Consider the following 14267-nt stretch of genomic DNA (forward strand, 5'->3'; position numbering starts at 1 on the left):
ATTCTGCATGGTACCAGACCTGGCTAAACAGCAGCAATGTGATTAACACCAACTGAAACTGACTCTAGTAATTGATCGTGTAGCCTCCGAGGTCAGACCACATAAGTCCACATCCCGGCTCCACCATTTCCTGTCCACTCTGAACTTCAATTTCCTCTTCTGTGAAGTGCAAATAATACTAGTACCTCCCTATATTATCTATTGCTACATAAAAAATTATCCCCAAACATAGCAGCTTACAATCATCCTTTATTATCTTGCAATTCCTGTGGGTTATAAATCCAGGCATGGCTGAGCTGGGAGCTTCTGGCTCCAGGTATCTCATGAGATTGCAGTCAATCTGTCATCCAGGGCTGCAGTCCCATCTGAAGGTTTGACTGGGGGAAGCCCCTCTTCCATGTCAGTGTGTGGAAGCTCCTCACTGGCCATTGGCTGGAGATCTCCCTTAGTTCTTGGCCACATAGGCCTCCCTACAGGGCAGCTGAAGAACCCAAGATTAGAAGCCAGTCTTTTTATAACCTCAACTTGAAAGTGACATCCCATGGTTTCTACCACACTGTCCTTTAGAATTGAGTATATAAATCCAGCCCACACCCAAGGGGAGGGAATTATACAAGGATGTGACTGTCAGGAGATGAGTATCATCAGGAGACATCTTAAGAGGCTGCCAACCACAGCACTGGTGGGATGGTGAGGAGGATTAAATGAATTTATGTCCAAATCACACAGCATAGTGTTTGAGACAGCATTTGCTCAGTAAACAGAAGTTCTAATTAATGTTACAGATTCCTGTCTTTAACAGTAAATGCCCAAGTGCCTTTTCTGCAACAAATTTACAGCAAGATTTCAGCGAAGCCCTTTTGCCAATAATGTACTAACTCATCCTTGTTGCTGTTTTCCTGGAACTCACGGAGCAGGACTCCCCTAGGAGCACTCCCTGCCATGATCTGATATGGCTGACCCTCACACAGCTCTGGGTCTCTCATTATGGCTCATCATTTATTCAACCTTTGTGTAGGTATTTAGCACCTACAAGGAGACAGAAGCTCAGGTAGGGACTGGCTGAACTAGGCAGACATAGCTAATACCTTCAAATTATTGAGGGTATCTGGACAGAAATGGCAGCTTCCATCATTCTTGGGGCTCTTAGTCCTGCTAACAGGAGAGGTGTAAACCTACATGATTGCTGGGGGTAAATGGGAGGTTTGTTATTAGTTTTTATGGTCAATTTCTGAACAACTTAATTTATTTAATTAAAACACATTTACTATTTTATATTGATGAAACTTACTGATGCAGTAAGTGTGCTCTCATGCAAGGTAGAGGCAGAGAAGTAAACTTCTTGGCAACCTCATGGGATTAGGTTCACAACATAGGTGACACCGTGGTTTCCTGGGAGACCTAGCCCAAGTCGAGGTGGGCAGAGCTAGGACTCACATGAGTATGACCATCCTCCAGGGTGTTTAACTATTCTTTGTAAGAGCATCTATATAGTCTCAAAAGTATATATTCATGTATTTAGCCACTATTTTTTAAAAATTAGCAGTTGCTACTCTTTAGTGCTCACTATGGCCAATACATTAGACAAAGCAAAGGAGCAGGAAGTATGGACCCATGAAGAGTTTTTTATTTCTTCACAGAGACCAGAGGTGCCTGTAGTGAAAAGCTCAATGTGAGCTCCTCTGCTGAGAGCCAGACATGTCTGGGCACAACAATCAATCTGTGAAAGGATAAAAGGCCAAGGTATCATTCTGGATGACTCTAGGTGTTATGAACAGAACACCTGACAAAGTGGCCTACGCAAAATGACGCCTATCATCTTCGCATAACAAGAAGTCTGGGGACTGAGGAGTTCAAGGACTACTTAGTGAAATTAGAGGCTGGTACCGAGGACCCAGTTTCTTCCCATCTTTTGGTTTCTCCATCCTCAGCACTATTGTCTTATGTCTTCAGGCTTACCTCTTCAGAGATTGCAAGATGGCTGCCCCAGCTCCTGACTTCATGAGCCTTTCATAATCACCCTGAGAAGCAAACAAAGCAGCCACAAATTAGCTGCATGACAGGCCATATTGGATAAATCTGATCTTGTAGAAGAGAGAATCCATAGGTGACAGAATGGGAATGGAGCAATGAATTATCTTATCTCCTTTGTGCTGTATGAATTATGTGCTTCCTTGAAATGAAAATGGATCCTTGGATACTTTTGGGATCCACCTACTTCAAAATTTCAAAGAATGTGTTCTCTCAAGTCATGTTCCTCCAACAAATGTCCTTTTAAGAACAGGAATTGGTATCCAAGAAGACCATCCTAGTGGGCTTGAATCAATCATTGGGAGAAAAGCAAGAATCCAAAAACATTCAACAAGCGGAGAAACAGGGCAAAAGAATATAACTACAAAGCACAAAAGTTCTCAAAACATTTTAGATATTTTCTTCTTACCCATGATTCCCCTTTCTGTGTGGGCCAACAGGAAAAGAAAAAGGAAATCACTTCTATGAGGCACGTCTTCTAGAGTGAGCTGGCCCAAAGTCTTTATGAGATGAGATGGGTGTTAATTCATAATTACATATATAGCAAACAAACCTCACTACAAAGATAACCCCTCCTCTTACCTAAACTCTATGGTCTTAAAATTTACTCATTCAATAAGCAAGTACTTTTTAGCACTTACTCTATGACAAGCATTGTTTTGGGCTCCAGTTTTGTCATGGTGCTCCAATTTTCTCCGTCTAATAATTATATTCAATAAACACTTATCAAAAACCTTCCAGGAATGCAGAGCTATAATCTGTAATCAGGCATACATTCCTGGAAAATGTTGACAAAACCTCTGTTGGCAAGATCAACAACTCAGAAAACTGGGTGTTAGAGTACAAAATAAAAATGGTATTGTGTGTGAGTATTCACACACATGCACATAAATACACATAAATATGCAGACATAAAACAAAAATTCTAAAAAATTACAATTTTGAAACAAGCTCTGTCTATACTAAAGATCTGCTCTCCCTAATCCGCATCAGGCATTTGGTATATATCTGGGGCATCATGATTTTCTGAGGCACTTTCTTCCAACAAATACTATGCTATGTAAACTTTGGGTTTTTTTATGTTTATAAAGTAGTCCTCATTGGCTTGAAATGTAATCTTCTCTCATTCACATTCTCCCTTGTTCTATTCATGCAAATCTCAGCAAAATCTTGTGTGACTGTATTAGTCAGCTTCACTACATAACGAACAACTCCCGAATCTCAGTAATTTACATAAGTAGTTTATTTCTCATTCATGATACATATAGATTTTGGGTCTGCTGTGCCTCTGTCCCATGTTTTTTCTCTTTCCAGGTTGCAGTGGAAGGAGTAGTCCTTATCTGGAACATGCTGTTCTCTTAGAAGGGGTTAGCAGAGCAAGAGACCAAGCTGAACCACAGAATTACATTTAAAGCTTCTGCTTTTAATGGCATGTATCATGTCTATTCACATGTCCTTCAAAGTCAATCATATGATCAAGCCAGACAATGAGCGGGGGAAGCATACTTGACCTATAAGGGGTTCTGACATGGGTTGGCATGTATTATCTTTTTTAAAGGCAAAGGAATAGGGGTGCCTGGCTGGCTCAGTGGAGCACATGACTCTTGATCTTAGGGTTATGAATTTGAACCCCATGTGGGGTGTAGAGATCACTTAAAAAAGTAAAAAATCATAAAACAAAAATAAAAGAGAGGGACACCTTGATGGCTCAGTCAATTGAGCATCTGTCTCTTGGTTTTTGGCTCAGTTCATGATCTCAGGGTTATGGGATTGAGCCTTGTGTCAGACTCTGTGCTCAGCATGGAATCAGCTTCAGATTCTCTCCTCCCTTTGCTCCTCCCCATACTGGTGTGCTTTCTCTCTCTCTCTCTCTCTCTCTACCTCTCCGATAAATAAATAAATAAATAAATAAATAAATAAATAAATAAATAAATCTATCTTTAAAAAAATAAAGGAGAGGGAACAAATAATTGTAAACAATACTATGCTCCACCACAGTTAACTACCTGGCTATTGCCCAAAATACTGAGGAACTTGAGAGCATATATAAATTTTTTTTGGTCTACTTTTCTGTCCATTCATTGAAAAATAGAACAGAGACAGCTCTGCACTTGGCACATATAACCCAGGAGAAAAGAAAGCCATCATTTTCAGGGCACTGAACTAATTGCAGCATTTGGTAAAGGCTCACATATTTTTGAGTTTTCATGAACAAATATAAAACCACATGATCACAACACCAAGGTTGTCAAAGGATCGCTATAGTTTATTCAGCATGATGCTGGCAACTCCACTTCACTAGTGCTCAATTTGTTTTAAAGTTTCTTGGCATTCAAAACCAAAAGAAAGGAAGGGAATGGTGAGTACTCTTGCTCACACTTGTCTGATGCTTCAGGATTTGTCTAGGTTGTTCTTCCACTGCTAAGAGTGGTAGTTGCAGAAATGATTAATACAGCTAAGACAGACATGCTCTACTTGGAGAATCTGAATAAGGATTAGGAGGAGCAGGATAATATTTGTCCTTATATGAGGAGTAAAATTATAGTGCTACATGTGATTCATCATTGTGGGGACCAAAATCATTGCTGGTGTCAATTTCTGCCATTTGCCAGGAGAAACTGGGACCTCATGCCTACCTACCTGCCTCCCCTTTATATTTTTAACCACTTGCTCCATGCCAGACACCATAGGATATTTCACATTTACATATATACACACCTGTTATTTCTACATCTCACTGATTTTTCACTATAACCTGGGATTTATTTGTAGTCATAAAAGATGGCTTATCTTAGATTTCTTGCCATAAAGCTCTTTCCCTTTATATGACTTCATATTTTCTACAGTTAGATTAAAGGACACATTTTATGATGACAAAGCTAAAATGAAGTCTTGCTAAACACTTGCCAAAAAAACAATTAACTAATAAGATGACTACTTCACTCTTCAATCTGTGGTCTATTGAGAAGATAGATGGGGATAGACAAATAATAGATAGAAAGAGAGATAAATAGATAATAGATGAATAGTTCCCCATACCCTCACATTTGGTATAAGAAATAGAAGGGAAGAAATCAAGGTAAAATAGTGATTTTAGCACTATTTCTTATAGCTGTAGTACCCACTTCAAATTGGAGAGGCTTTTGTCAAACAAACTACCCAAAAATACCCAAGAACTTCCCAACTTTGCCATGCCAATGACCATTTTGAATGTTATCTTTCCTTAAAGAACATGGAGCTTGTTTTGACATGTTTTTTTTTTTTTTTTTTAATTTATTTATTCAGGCAGAGACACAGGCAGAGGAAGAAGTAGGCTCCATGCAGGGAGCCCGATGTGAGACTCAATCCTGGGACTCCAGGGTCATGCCCTGGGCCAAAGGCAGGAGGTAAACCTCTGAGCCACCCAGGGACCCCCTGTTTTGACATTTTTTTTTTTAAGATTTTTTATTCATTTATTCACAAGAGACACAGAGAGAGAGAAGCAGAGACACAGGCAGAGGGAGAAGCAGGCTCCTTGCAGGGAGCCCAACATGGGACTCGATCCCGGGATTTCAGGATCACGTCCTGGGCCAAAGGCAGGCTCTAAACCACTGAGCCACCCAGGGATCCCTGTTTTGACATGTTTTTAAAGATGTTATTTATTTATTTGAGAAAGAGAGCACGAACTGGGGGAGAGGCAGAAGGAGAGGGACAAGCAGATTCCCTGTTGAGTGGGGAACCCAATGCAGGGCTTGATCCCAGGACCCTGAAATCATGACCTGAGCTGAAGGCAGATGCATAACCAATTGAGCCACCCTTATTTTGACATTTGTAATAATGTCTAGCATACTAATGGCTAGCAATTATGACCAGTTTTTGGTACTTTGTTACAGTAACCCTAGCAAGCTAATACAGTAGATATTATAAAAGCTCAACTTTGGTTCTGTTTGGGGGAAAAAAAGAACAGTATTACCAATACTTATAATCATGCAGGGGGTGGGGGGCAGGGTGCAACATAGTACAGTGGTTCTATGCTTGCCCTGGTCTGGGCCTGGGTTCAACTTCTTGCTCTATCACTTAACTAACAATGTGGCCTCAGGCAAATTACTTAATCTCTTCGTGTGTCACTCTACATAAATGTAAAGTAGGGTAATAGGACTTATCTCACAAAGTTGTTATGAGTACCAGATGAATTAGCGTTTTAAAGCACTGAAAGCAGTCCTTCACACATTGTGACTGATAGATAAATATTAAATAAAGAGATGGGAAAGTACCATGAAATCTGGTTTACAGAATCCTCTTAAATGTTAACACTTAAAAAAAAATTCTAACTGCAAAGTACTCTTGTTTCGTGGAGGAAATACCTGTTAGCAGCATTCAGAGTTCTTATGGGTGTGCTGAGTTTGGCCTTATGTAAGGACGAATGTCTGTAACCAACGAAGGTGCTCTGACGACGGCAAAAGCAAAGTCCCATGCACCTTGACAGCAGTGATTGTGAGTCATTTCTGGTGAGGAGTTCCACATTTGCCAGAGTCTCGACAATTGTTGGCTTTCCCCCCAACATTTGTTGTGATGAGAAACACGAAGGAGAAAGTCCAGCATGTGTGCTGAAAATGTTCACAGGTGCTGTTTGCACATGACTTGCCGCAGAACAGGGGTAAATACTACTTGATTTCTACTGGTAAAACTTTAACAGAAGATAAACTTGCTGACTGCAAAGTGTACCACATGACTGTTCCGTGCATGATAGCTAATATAAACAGTGTTGGGGGAGTGGAGAACTCCTAGGGTCCAGGGACCACTGTGTGGACCTTTCTAGAAGGTCGGCCCAGCCACAATCTGCTGTTTTCCTCAGCCTCCTGAGTTACTTCTGCTCATGGGAGACAACCCAAGGAAGTGAGACAAAATTGTAAATCAGGAGCTTCACACAGTCGAATGTGATGGTTTCTGGTGACTCTTGCTCCCAACCCACTGACTTTTAATACCCATGATGGTTTCTGCCAGAAAATCCTGTCAATGGCCTAGGTTACATTTGTGACCAATAGAATCTTACCAATTGTGACCAATAGAAATGGCCAGTCATAGAAAATGCATCTTAAAGAGCATTGGAGAAAAGAGGAAACTTTCCCCAAAAGGAGATCACACCTGAGTTAGATTTCTGAGAACATTATTTCTCTGTGATCAAACAGTGCCTGTGATACATTGAGAACATTTTTATGAATGTAAAAATCACTGCAGGAGACTTGAAATAGCTTCGTCTCATGTCAGTTCAATCCACAGAGCTATTAAAATTTTCAAAACTTCAGGGCACCGAAGAAATATATGATCTGAATGCAAGCATTTGAGTAACAGCTAACAGGCCTCATATAACCATATAACTGACAGAGCTGGGACTGGGTAGGTCCACAGTATATTATTTATTTTTTATTTACATAGAACTGACCATTGCATAAGCTCACTTACCCAAAAAATAGCTTGGGAGCAGGGACTTTTTTAAAATTAAAACACAACTTGAGAAGTAGTTTTCTTATACGTGTAAGAAGAAGTAGCCTGTAGGTCCTGAGTCAGGAAATATTTATGCTTATCGCACACATAACCTTAACCAGTATAATTTTTTCACTTTCACCTCTCTAGCACTTAGGAAATTAGAAGTAGAAAGGCCTTTTGCTATAGACATACATGCTGACAAAAGGTGATGGTGACAACCCACAGAAGAGGGAAATAGGAAACTGTGGAAAGCAGACACAAGGGAAACCTGGGTGGCTCAGTGGTTGAACATCTGCCTTTGGCTCAGGGCATTATCCTGGGGTCTTGGGATCTAGTCCTGCATCAGGCTCCCCACAGGGAACCTACTTCTGCCTCTGTCTATGTCTCTGCCTCTCTCTATGTCTCTCGTGAATAAATAAAATCTTAGAAGAAGAAGAAGAAGAAGAAGAAGAAGAAGAAGAAGAAGAAGAAGAAAAGACAAAAAAAAAAGAAGAAAGCAGACACAAGGATTCTAAAAGGCACAGTAATTTGCATCTACTTAGCAGGCAAGCATCCTATCTCAATTGCCTAAGCACATAACTTTGTCCTACAACAGCATTAGAATCGGTTCTCATATGATAACTTTGAGACCAAGAAAAGAGAAAAAAAAGTATTAAATATAAGTTTCCCAGACTCCTTCGGAAAGCAATAGAGATTGAGTTACATTTCAGAAAGTTTTCCACCCAAAACATCTTTTTTTTTTCTTCCTTCCTTTTTTAAAAAATAATTTATTTTATTAATTAATTTAGTTAGTTTCTGGTGCTTGGAAGGACAGCCTTCAATCGCTTACAACTCAGCTCTCCAGAATGGCTACTTTCCCAAAGAAGGCTGGGATTGTTACCGTCATTGTTTACCATGTGCCATGTACAGGGGTGTGATTATTACATATTAGGAGATTAGTATTAGTTCATGTCTTTTGAGAATCATCTTGGTTCTCCCAAATTTGGATAGGTGAAGCACTGTCTTATTCTTCAAAAGATCTTATTTCTCAAAAGGAGAAGAAATGGGGAAAAGAAATGTGTGGAAGGGATTGTAAGGAGAGGGCATGTCAGAATGCGCATTACACTCTCAGGGCCGTTGGGAGGGAAAAAGAGGTTTTCCTAGAGAACAAACAAAATTTCACTGTCCCATTTATTTTTACTTTTTCTCAGCTCACAGACAGACCTCTAAAACAGCTCACTGTCACCCAATGCCCTTTCAAATGACAAAGAGCTGAAAGAAAAATCGAAGTCATCTCCCCATATGATACGTAAGAAATATCACATTCTATCTTCCCAAGGGAAAGAAAGCCCCAACCACGGCAGCTCTGAAAGCAAGCCTCATCAGGTGCATCCTCCATTTCTTCCCGTGCACCAAACGTGTGTGCGCTCCCAGGTGCGCAGGTGCGCATCCTTAGGGACGCGGTCCTGCGGGAACCTGGAATCGCTATCAGGGCCACCTTCACTGCCAACCTCCTATCAGCCAGGCACTGGGTCAAGGGGCAACACTAATTATCACTTGACAACAACCCTGCAAGGAAACTTAAGTAAATTTCTTGAAAGACACACTGCTTACGCCCACTGAGATGGGATTTACAAGGGTGCTTATTAATCATTAGGCTATGCCATCTCCTATTGAGGTTTAGACGTTTATCCTTGGAAATGATTCTCTTATCCCAAGGGGCAGGGAAAGGTTCAGGAAAAATAGCCACTTTGTAAAGACCCAGACCGGGCGGTGGACCCTGCTCTCTGCAAGACAAGATTGTGGGGTGTGCCGGAGCCCTTTAACGAGTGGCACACAGCCTCTCTGGGGGACTCAAGGATGGGGGCTGGGAAAGGCTGTGGCTCATGTAGGAAGAAGGCACATCTGAGTGGCTTCTGCAGCACAAAACCACCTGCTTAATGTTTTCCTGTTCACCAAGAGGCTCTCTGGAAAGTGAGTAAGATGTCTACCATCAGATCTACCCTTTACAGTGTGGGGCTCCCTGCAAACAGACCGTATGTGACCCTGAGCCCTGTGCTCAGAGCACAGGCCACTGAAAATCACACAGCAGCCTTCGTTCTGGGGGATGAAGGGCTGCCTCTGCTCCATCCTCAGTGACTCAAAGAAATAGCAAGGCCCAAGAGTCTGATTTTTCAGAGATGGCCAGATTGTGCAGGGATGGCTATGGGGTCCCAGGCCCCTGCTTTCTCCTATTTTGAGGTATTTCCAAAATGCAGATAAAGCAACTGGAAAATAGAAGCTTGCAACCTGGAAAGAGGTGGGGAAAGAGAGGGAAGGAAAGGAGAGTGGAGCTGATCTGAGAAGTCAACGTATCAAACTAATATATGGAGAAATATGGTAACCATTGGTCAGAATATCAAGTTGTCAAAACTAAAACAGAATGCTAAGAAAGTACTAAGCTGTGCAATGCTACAACAGACTGAGCCTCTAGGACCAATGGAGCTTCTGAGACAAGAGGGCAGGCGAGGAAGCAGCCATGACATCCTGCTGCAAACCTACAGACACTTTGCTTCCATGCTCAGCAGGGTCTGGGTCTTAGGCTTGCAAGCAAAGGTTCAACTCCCAGGGAGTCAGCTGGGGCAAATTTGTCCAGCCTTTAGGAACGTCTCATTCCTCAGTGATTTCTGACTTTCTCGAATACCCAGAGTAGGAGCTTCTCACCATCATCCAGCCCCACTGGAGTTGCCCTGGCTCCTGGGGGTGATTCAGTGGCCAGCACAGAGCAAGTGCTCCATAAGCATTGATTGACTGAATGAATGAGTGTGTGCCCTGTAAATATCCGTTCAGCGACTGAGTCTTTATGTATGAAAATCTAGCATTGAATCATAATTCTCCACCTCGCTACATTAAACCCCAAGCACAGTGTCCACGTTTCTGATTCAGGGGGGAGACTATCATTTTAAGGGAAGGTCCATGAGTATCCTAACCTTGGAAGTCAATAGTTAGATATTAAAAGCAATACAGGCTTAGTGTAGAAAAATCTTAAAGGACTTAAAAAATACTACTTAAAATACTTGAAAAACCAGAAATAATCACCTATAATTTCAAATCCTGCCACTTAGAGGTAGTTCACATGTTGGTGTGTTTTTCCAGTTTTTCTCTTTATATATACATGGACATATATAGATATTTAAAATCATTATTATATGGAATATATGATTGTGTATCTGCCCTTTTTTTGAGAGCTACAGATTGGGCATTTTCCATTATAAACAACTATCTTTGAGAGAAGAATTTTAAAATATCCTCACAACATTCTGTCTTATGGATGGACTGTAATTTATTTAGCTTTTTCCCTATTTTTGTACATTGAGCTTGTCTCTCACTTTCCCTACACCACAAATAATGCCAGTTAAACATACATCTTCAAAATTATTCTACACACTTCTGATATATTCTTAAAACAAATATCTAGAGGCAGAATCACCAGGGCAAGAGATATAAACATGTTTAACAGTTCTTGTTACTTAGTTCTTAAAATATTTTAAAAATTTTTCTCTTAAAACATGTAAGGACTATCTAAAGAAAGTCATGGAGAGAAATGATAGGCTTGAGGGTTTTGTTTTTGTTTTGTTTTGTTTGTTTGTTTTTTTAGCCCTATTGCCTCATTTCCTTTAGCCAGGGCCAGTCTAAGTATTTGTCATCTTTAGAGTTTAGAATTCCTCCTGCTTTCATGTTTTTCCCCTGCGTCTGGGGAGCACTCACCCTAGAGATTCCTCTATAATCAATGGTCTGTGTTGCCTTGCCCACATTTGGGGACCTGTGACCTTTGGTTCCAGGGCACTCTGATGAACCCCACATAGAACCAGGAATTTCTCTGTAAGGAGTTGATTTCAAGGCTAGAACACACACTCAAATCAAAGGCTTACTGTCTTTAAAAAGCAAATAAAATATACAAGAAATGCTGATTCCACTGAAATCAAAATCCTCTACTAATAGGCTCTTGACTGCATCTCTACATGCTCTTTCCGGCATTTTAGCTGATATCAGGAATATCTAGAAACATTGTTAGCCACAGAAAAAGTTGTTGATTCCAAAGAAACTCAACAATGGTCATTTCTGAATGTGACATTTGGTTTATGAAATGAAGTTAGGGGCAGTTCAACTTTTACGAAATAAAAAGATTGAGTTTGCTGTTTATATTTAAAAGGCAGCTAGGATTTCTAACTGTATTGTGGGTAGCTTTTGCTCCTCTGTTTCTTCTAAAATTCTATTCATGTGAATCATGAATATACTCTTCCTCTCCTCTTTAGGTAAGTTGAATCTTAATTATTATAAGAATACATATATTTTCTTAAATGCTTGATACTTTTTCATGTTCTACTTCCCCTCTTTACATTCTGAAAAATTTATGCAAAACAATTTATTATGTGCCAGTAGAGTCACCAAAAGTATTCTCATATTTCAGGAACTTAGGTATATATACACCTCTGCTGATAAAATCATAGATTACAAGAGAAAAAAATGGAGTTAGCTGGGATCTTGGGATATCAGCCATAACTTACTGATGGGTAAAGAAATCACAGTCCAAGGAAGAGAAAAGGCTGATTACTAACTCTTTGGGTTTGTCATTTAATCAAGGACATGGAATAGGAAAAATAATAGTCAGAGCGACTGACTTCTTTACAGCCTTTTACAGTTTATAAAATACACTCATATTCAACATTAAGACATACCTCAGTTCTGGACTTTTAGCAAATGAAACCTCCATACATTCCATTTCCCTCTAGGATCCCATGTGGCTGATTTTATATCTGGTATTTATTTCATTTATTGGTTGTTGCTAGTGATGGTATCTTTCACGTAGAGCCTCAAAAGGCATTTAAGATGAATTCATGCACAAAACAGCAGGTTATCATTTTGAGTGGGCTGGTATTTAAATGGAGAGTAAGCACGTTGTGCCCTAAAAATTAAGAAACTGAGGGGTACCTGGGTGGCTCGGTGTGTTAAGTGTCTTGATCTTGATTTCGGCTCAGGTCATGATCTCAGGGTCCTGACATGGAGCCCCATGTCAGGCGCCATGCTCAGCAGGGAGTCTGCTTGGGATTCTCTCTCACCCTCTCCCTCTGCTCCTCCCTCCACAACTCACATGTTCTCTCTCTCTCTCTCAAATAAATAAATAAATAAAATCTTAAAAAAAAAAAAAAAGTCAAGAAACTGAGGCCACATCTGAGCAGCAGAATCATAATATCAGTGAGATTTTCAGATCTTTTAGAAAAGGTGTCACGGGTTATGTCTGCCACTTAAAAGTGCCAGGGACCAAAGCAGATCTCAAAGAAGCCCAAGGTTGTGTCTTTCAAGATCTAAGAGTGGGTTTCACCAATGAAGGCATTGGATGTGATCTCTTTGCCACTTATATTTTCACAGAAGAGGATGGTCAATACTTCCATGATGTCATAAAGTAATGCTAATCACTCATCTGGAAAATACTGTCCTATGAATTCGTATTTTCCATGTTTATTGAACACTTCTGGTTTTCAGGCACAGAGGGAGAGATGCAGAGAACAAAGGGCATCCTGCCCTCAAAGTGCCCCCGGTCCAGTGGCACATTTGTGCAGCCACCTCTAGAGGAGATATCTCCAATCCTTGGAGAGTTCCACCTCCTCTGCAGAAGGTGGCAGGGTTCATTATGACCACGTGGGATGGCTGTTTGGTGACTTTTTCCTCTGTGTAGTGGGTCTTACAGATTCATGCCTTTACTCTTCAGCAGAGTGTATTCGTGTCCTAGGGCTGCTGTATCAAACTAGCACAACCTGGAGGGCTTGAAACAACAGAATTTTATTCCCAAGGTTCTGGAGGGTAGAAGTTCAAAATCAAAGTGTCAGCAAGGCTATGCTCTCTCTGAAGGCTTGAGGGGAGAATGTGTCCCGCACCTTAGCTCTTAGCTCTTGGAGTAGCTGGCACTCTTTGGCAATTTCTTTGGCTCGTGGACACATAGCTCCAATCTCCATGTCTGGTGTTAAATGGTGTCCTCTCCTGCTCTTCTCTTCTGGTCAGGACAACAATCACATTGGATTAGGCCCATGCTGACCTCAAATCATCTCATCTTCACTTGATTACATCTCCAGAGACCCTACTGGCAAATAAGGTCACATTCACAGTGACCCTGAACTGGGCAACCCCCAAGGTCACCTCACAGGGTTTAGGAACTTTAATGAATCTCTTGGAGGGACATAATTCAACCCATCACAAGGGATCTGATATGTCAATGCCCTCTTCTTAGCAGAGACAATAAAACACACCAGTTACTCTGCTTCAGATGGCAGGTCGCAGCTTCATGTGGCTGGGCTCAATGATAAACCAGAAGCATCGGGTGCCTTAGCTCTAGAGTGGGCCACAGATAGTGAAAATAATGTGGCATGTGTTTTGGGGAACAAGAGGACAGAGGAGACAAAAGTAGACCTTCGAATAAGTGACATTTCATGTGTCCCTCTCTCTTCCATCTTTATGTGTCCATAGCATATTATTCTTCATCCTAATATCTCTCTCTCCTTGTTCCAGTGAAGTAACAAATAGAGGAAGAGTGCCGAGCTCCCGCTGTAAATTAGGTGCCATTCAGCACCCGCATTCGTCTGGATAACTGTGCCAGCTCTGCCTGAAGCAGCAAATCACACATCAAGTTTCCATTCCAATCCTTTGTATTGGAAGCCTTTCCCCCCCTAATGGATGCACAGTTGTAAAGAACCCAGTTTGGCCTGCAGCACTGTTCCACTGGCATCAGTTGGACTGTTGGCAAATAATAACCCCAA

General features: G+C 41.0%; 1 long non-coding RNA gene across 1 annotated transcript; it reads right to left on the minus strand.

The window, feature by feature from the left end:
* Positions 1 to 229: 229 nt before the first annotated feature.
* On the minus strand, positions 230 to 7030 carry LOC106558655. Its single transcript, XR_005357526.1, has 3 exons — positions 6375 to 7030; positions 1960 to 2021; positions 230 to 481 (listed from the first exon to the last, which is right to left on the minus strand). It is a non-coding gene; the product is annotated as an uncharacterized LOC106558655 (long non-coding RNA).
* Between the last annotated feature and the right edge of the window lie 7237 nt (positions 7031 to 14267).

Source organism: Canis lupus, chromosome 4, assembly GCF_011100685.1.
Source record: "Canis lupus familiaris isolate Mischka breed German Shepherd chromosome 4, alternate assembly UU_Cfam_GSD_1.0, whole genome shotgun sequence".
Taxonomy (NCBI): domain Eukaryota; kingdom Metazoa; phylum Chordata; class Mammalia; order Carnivora; family Canidae; genus Canis; species Canis lupus.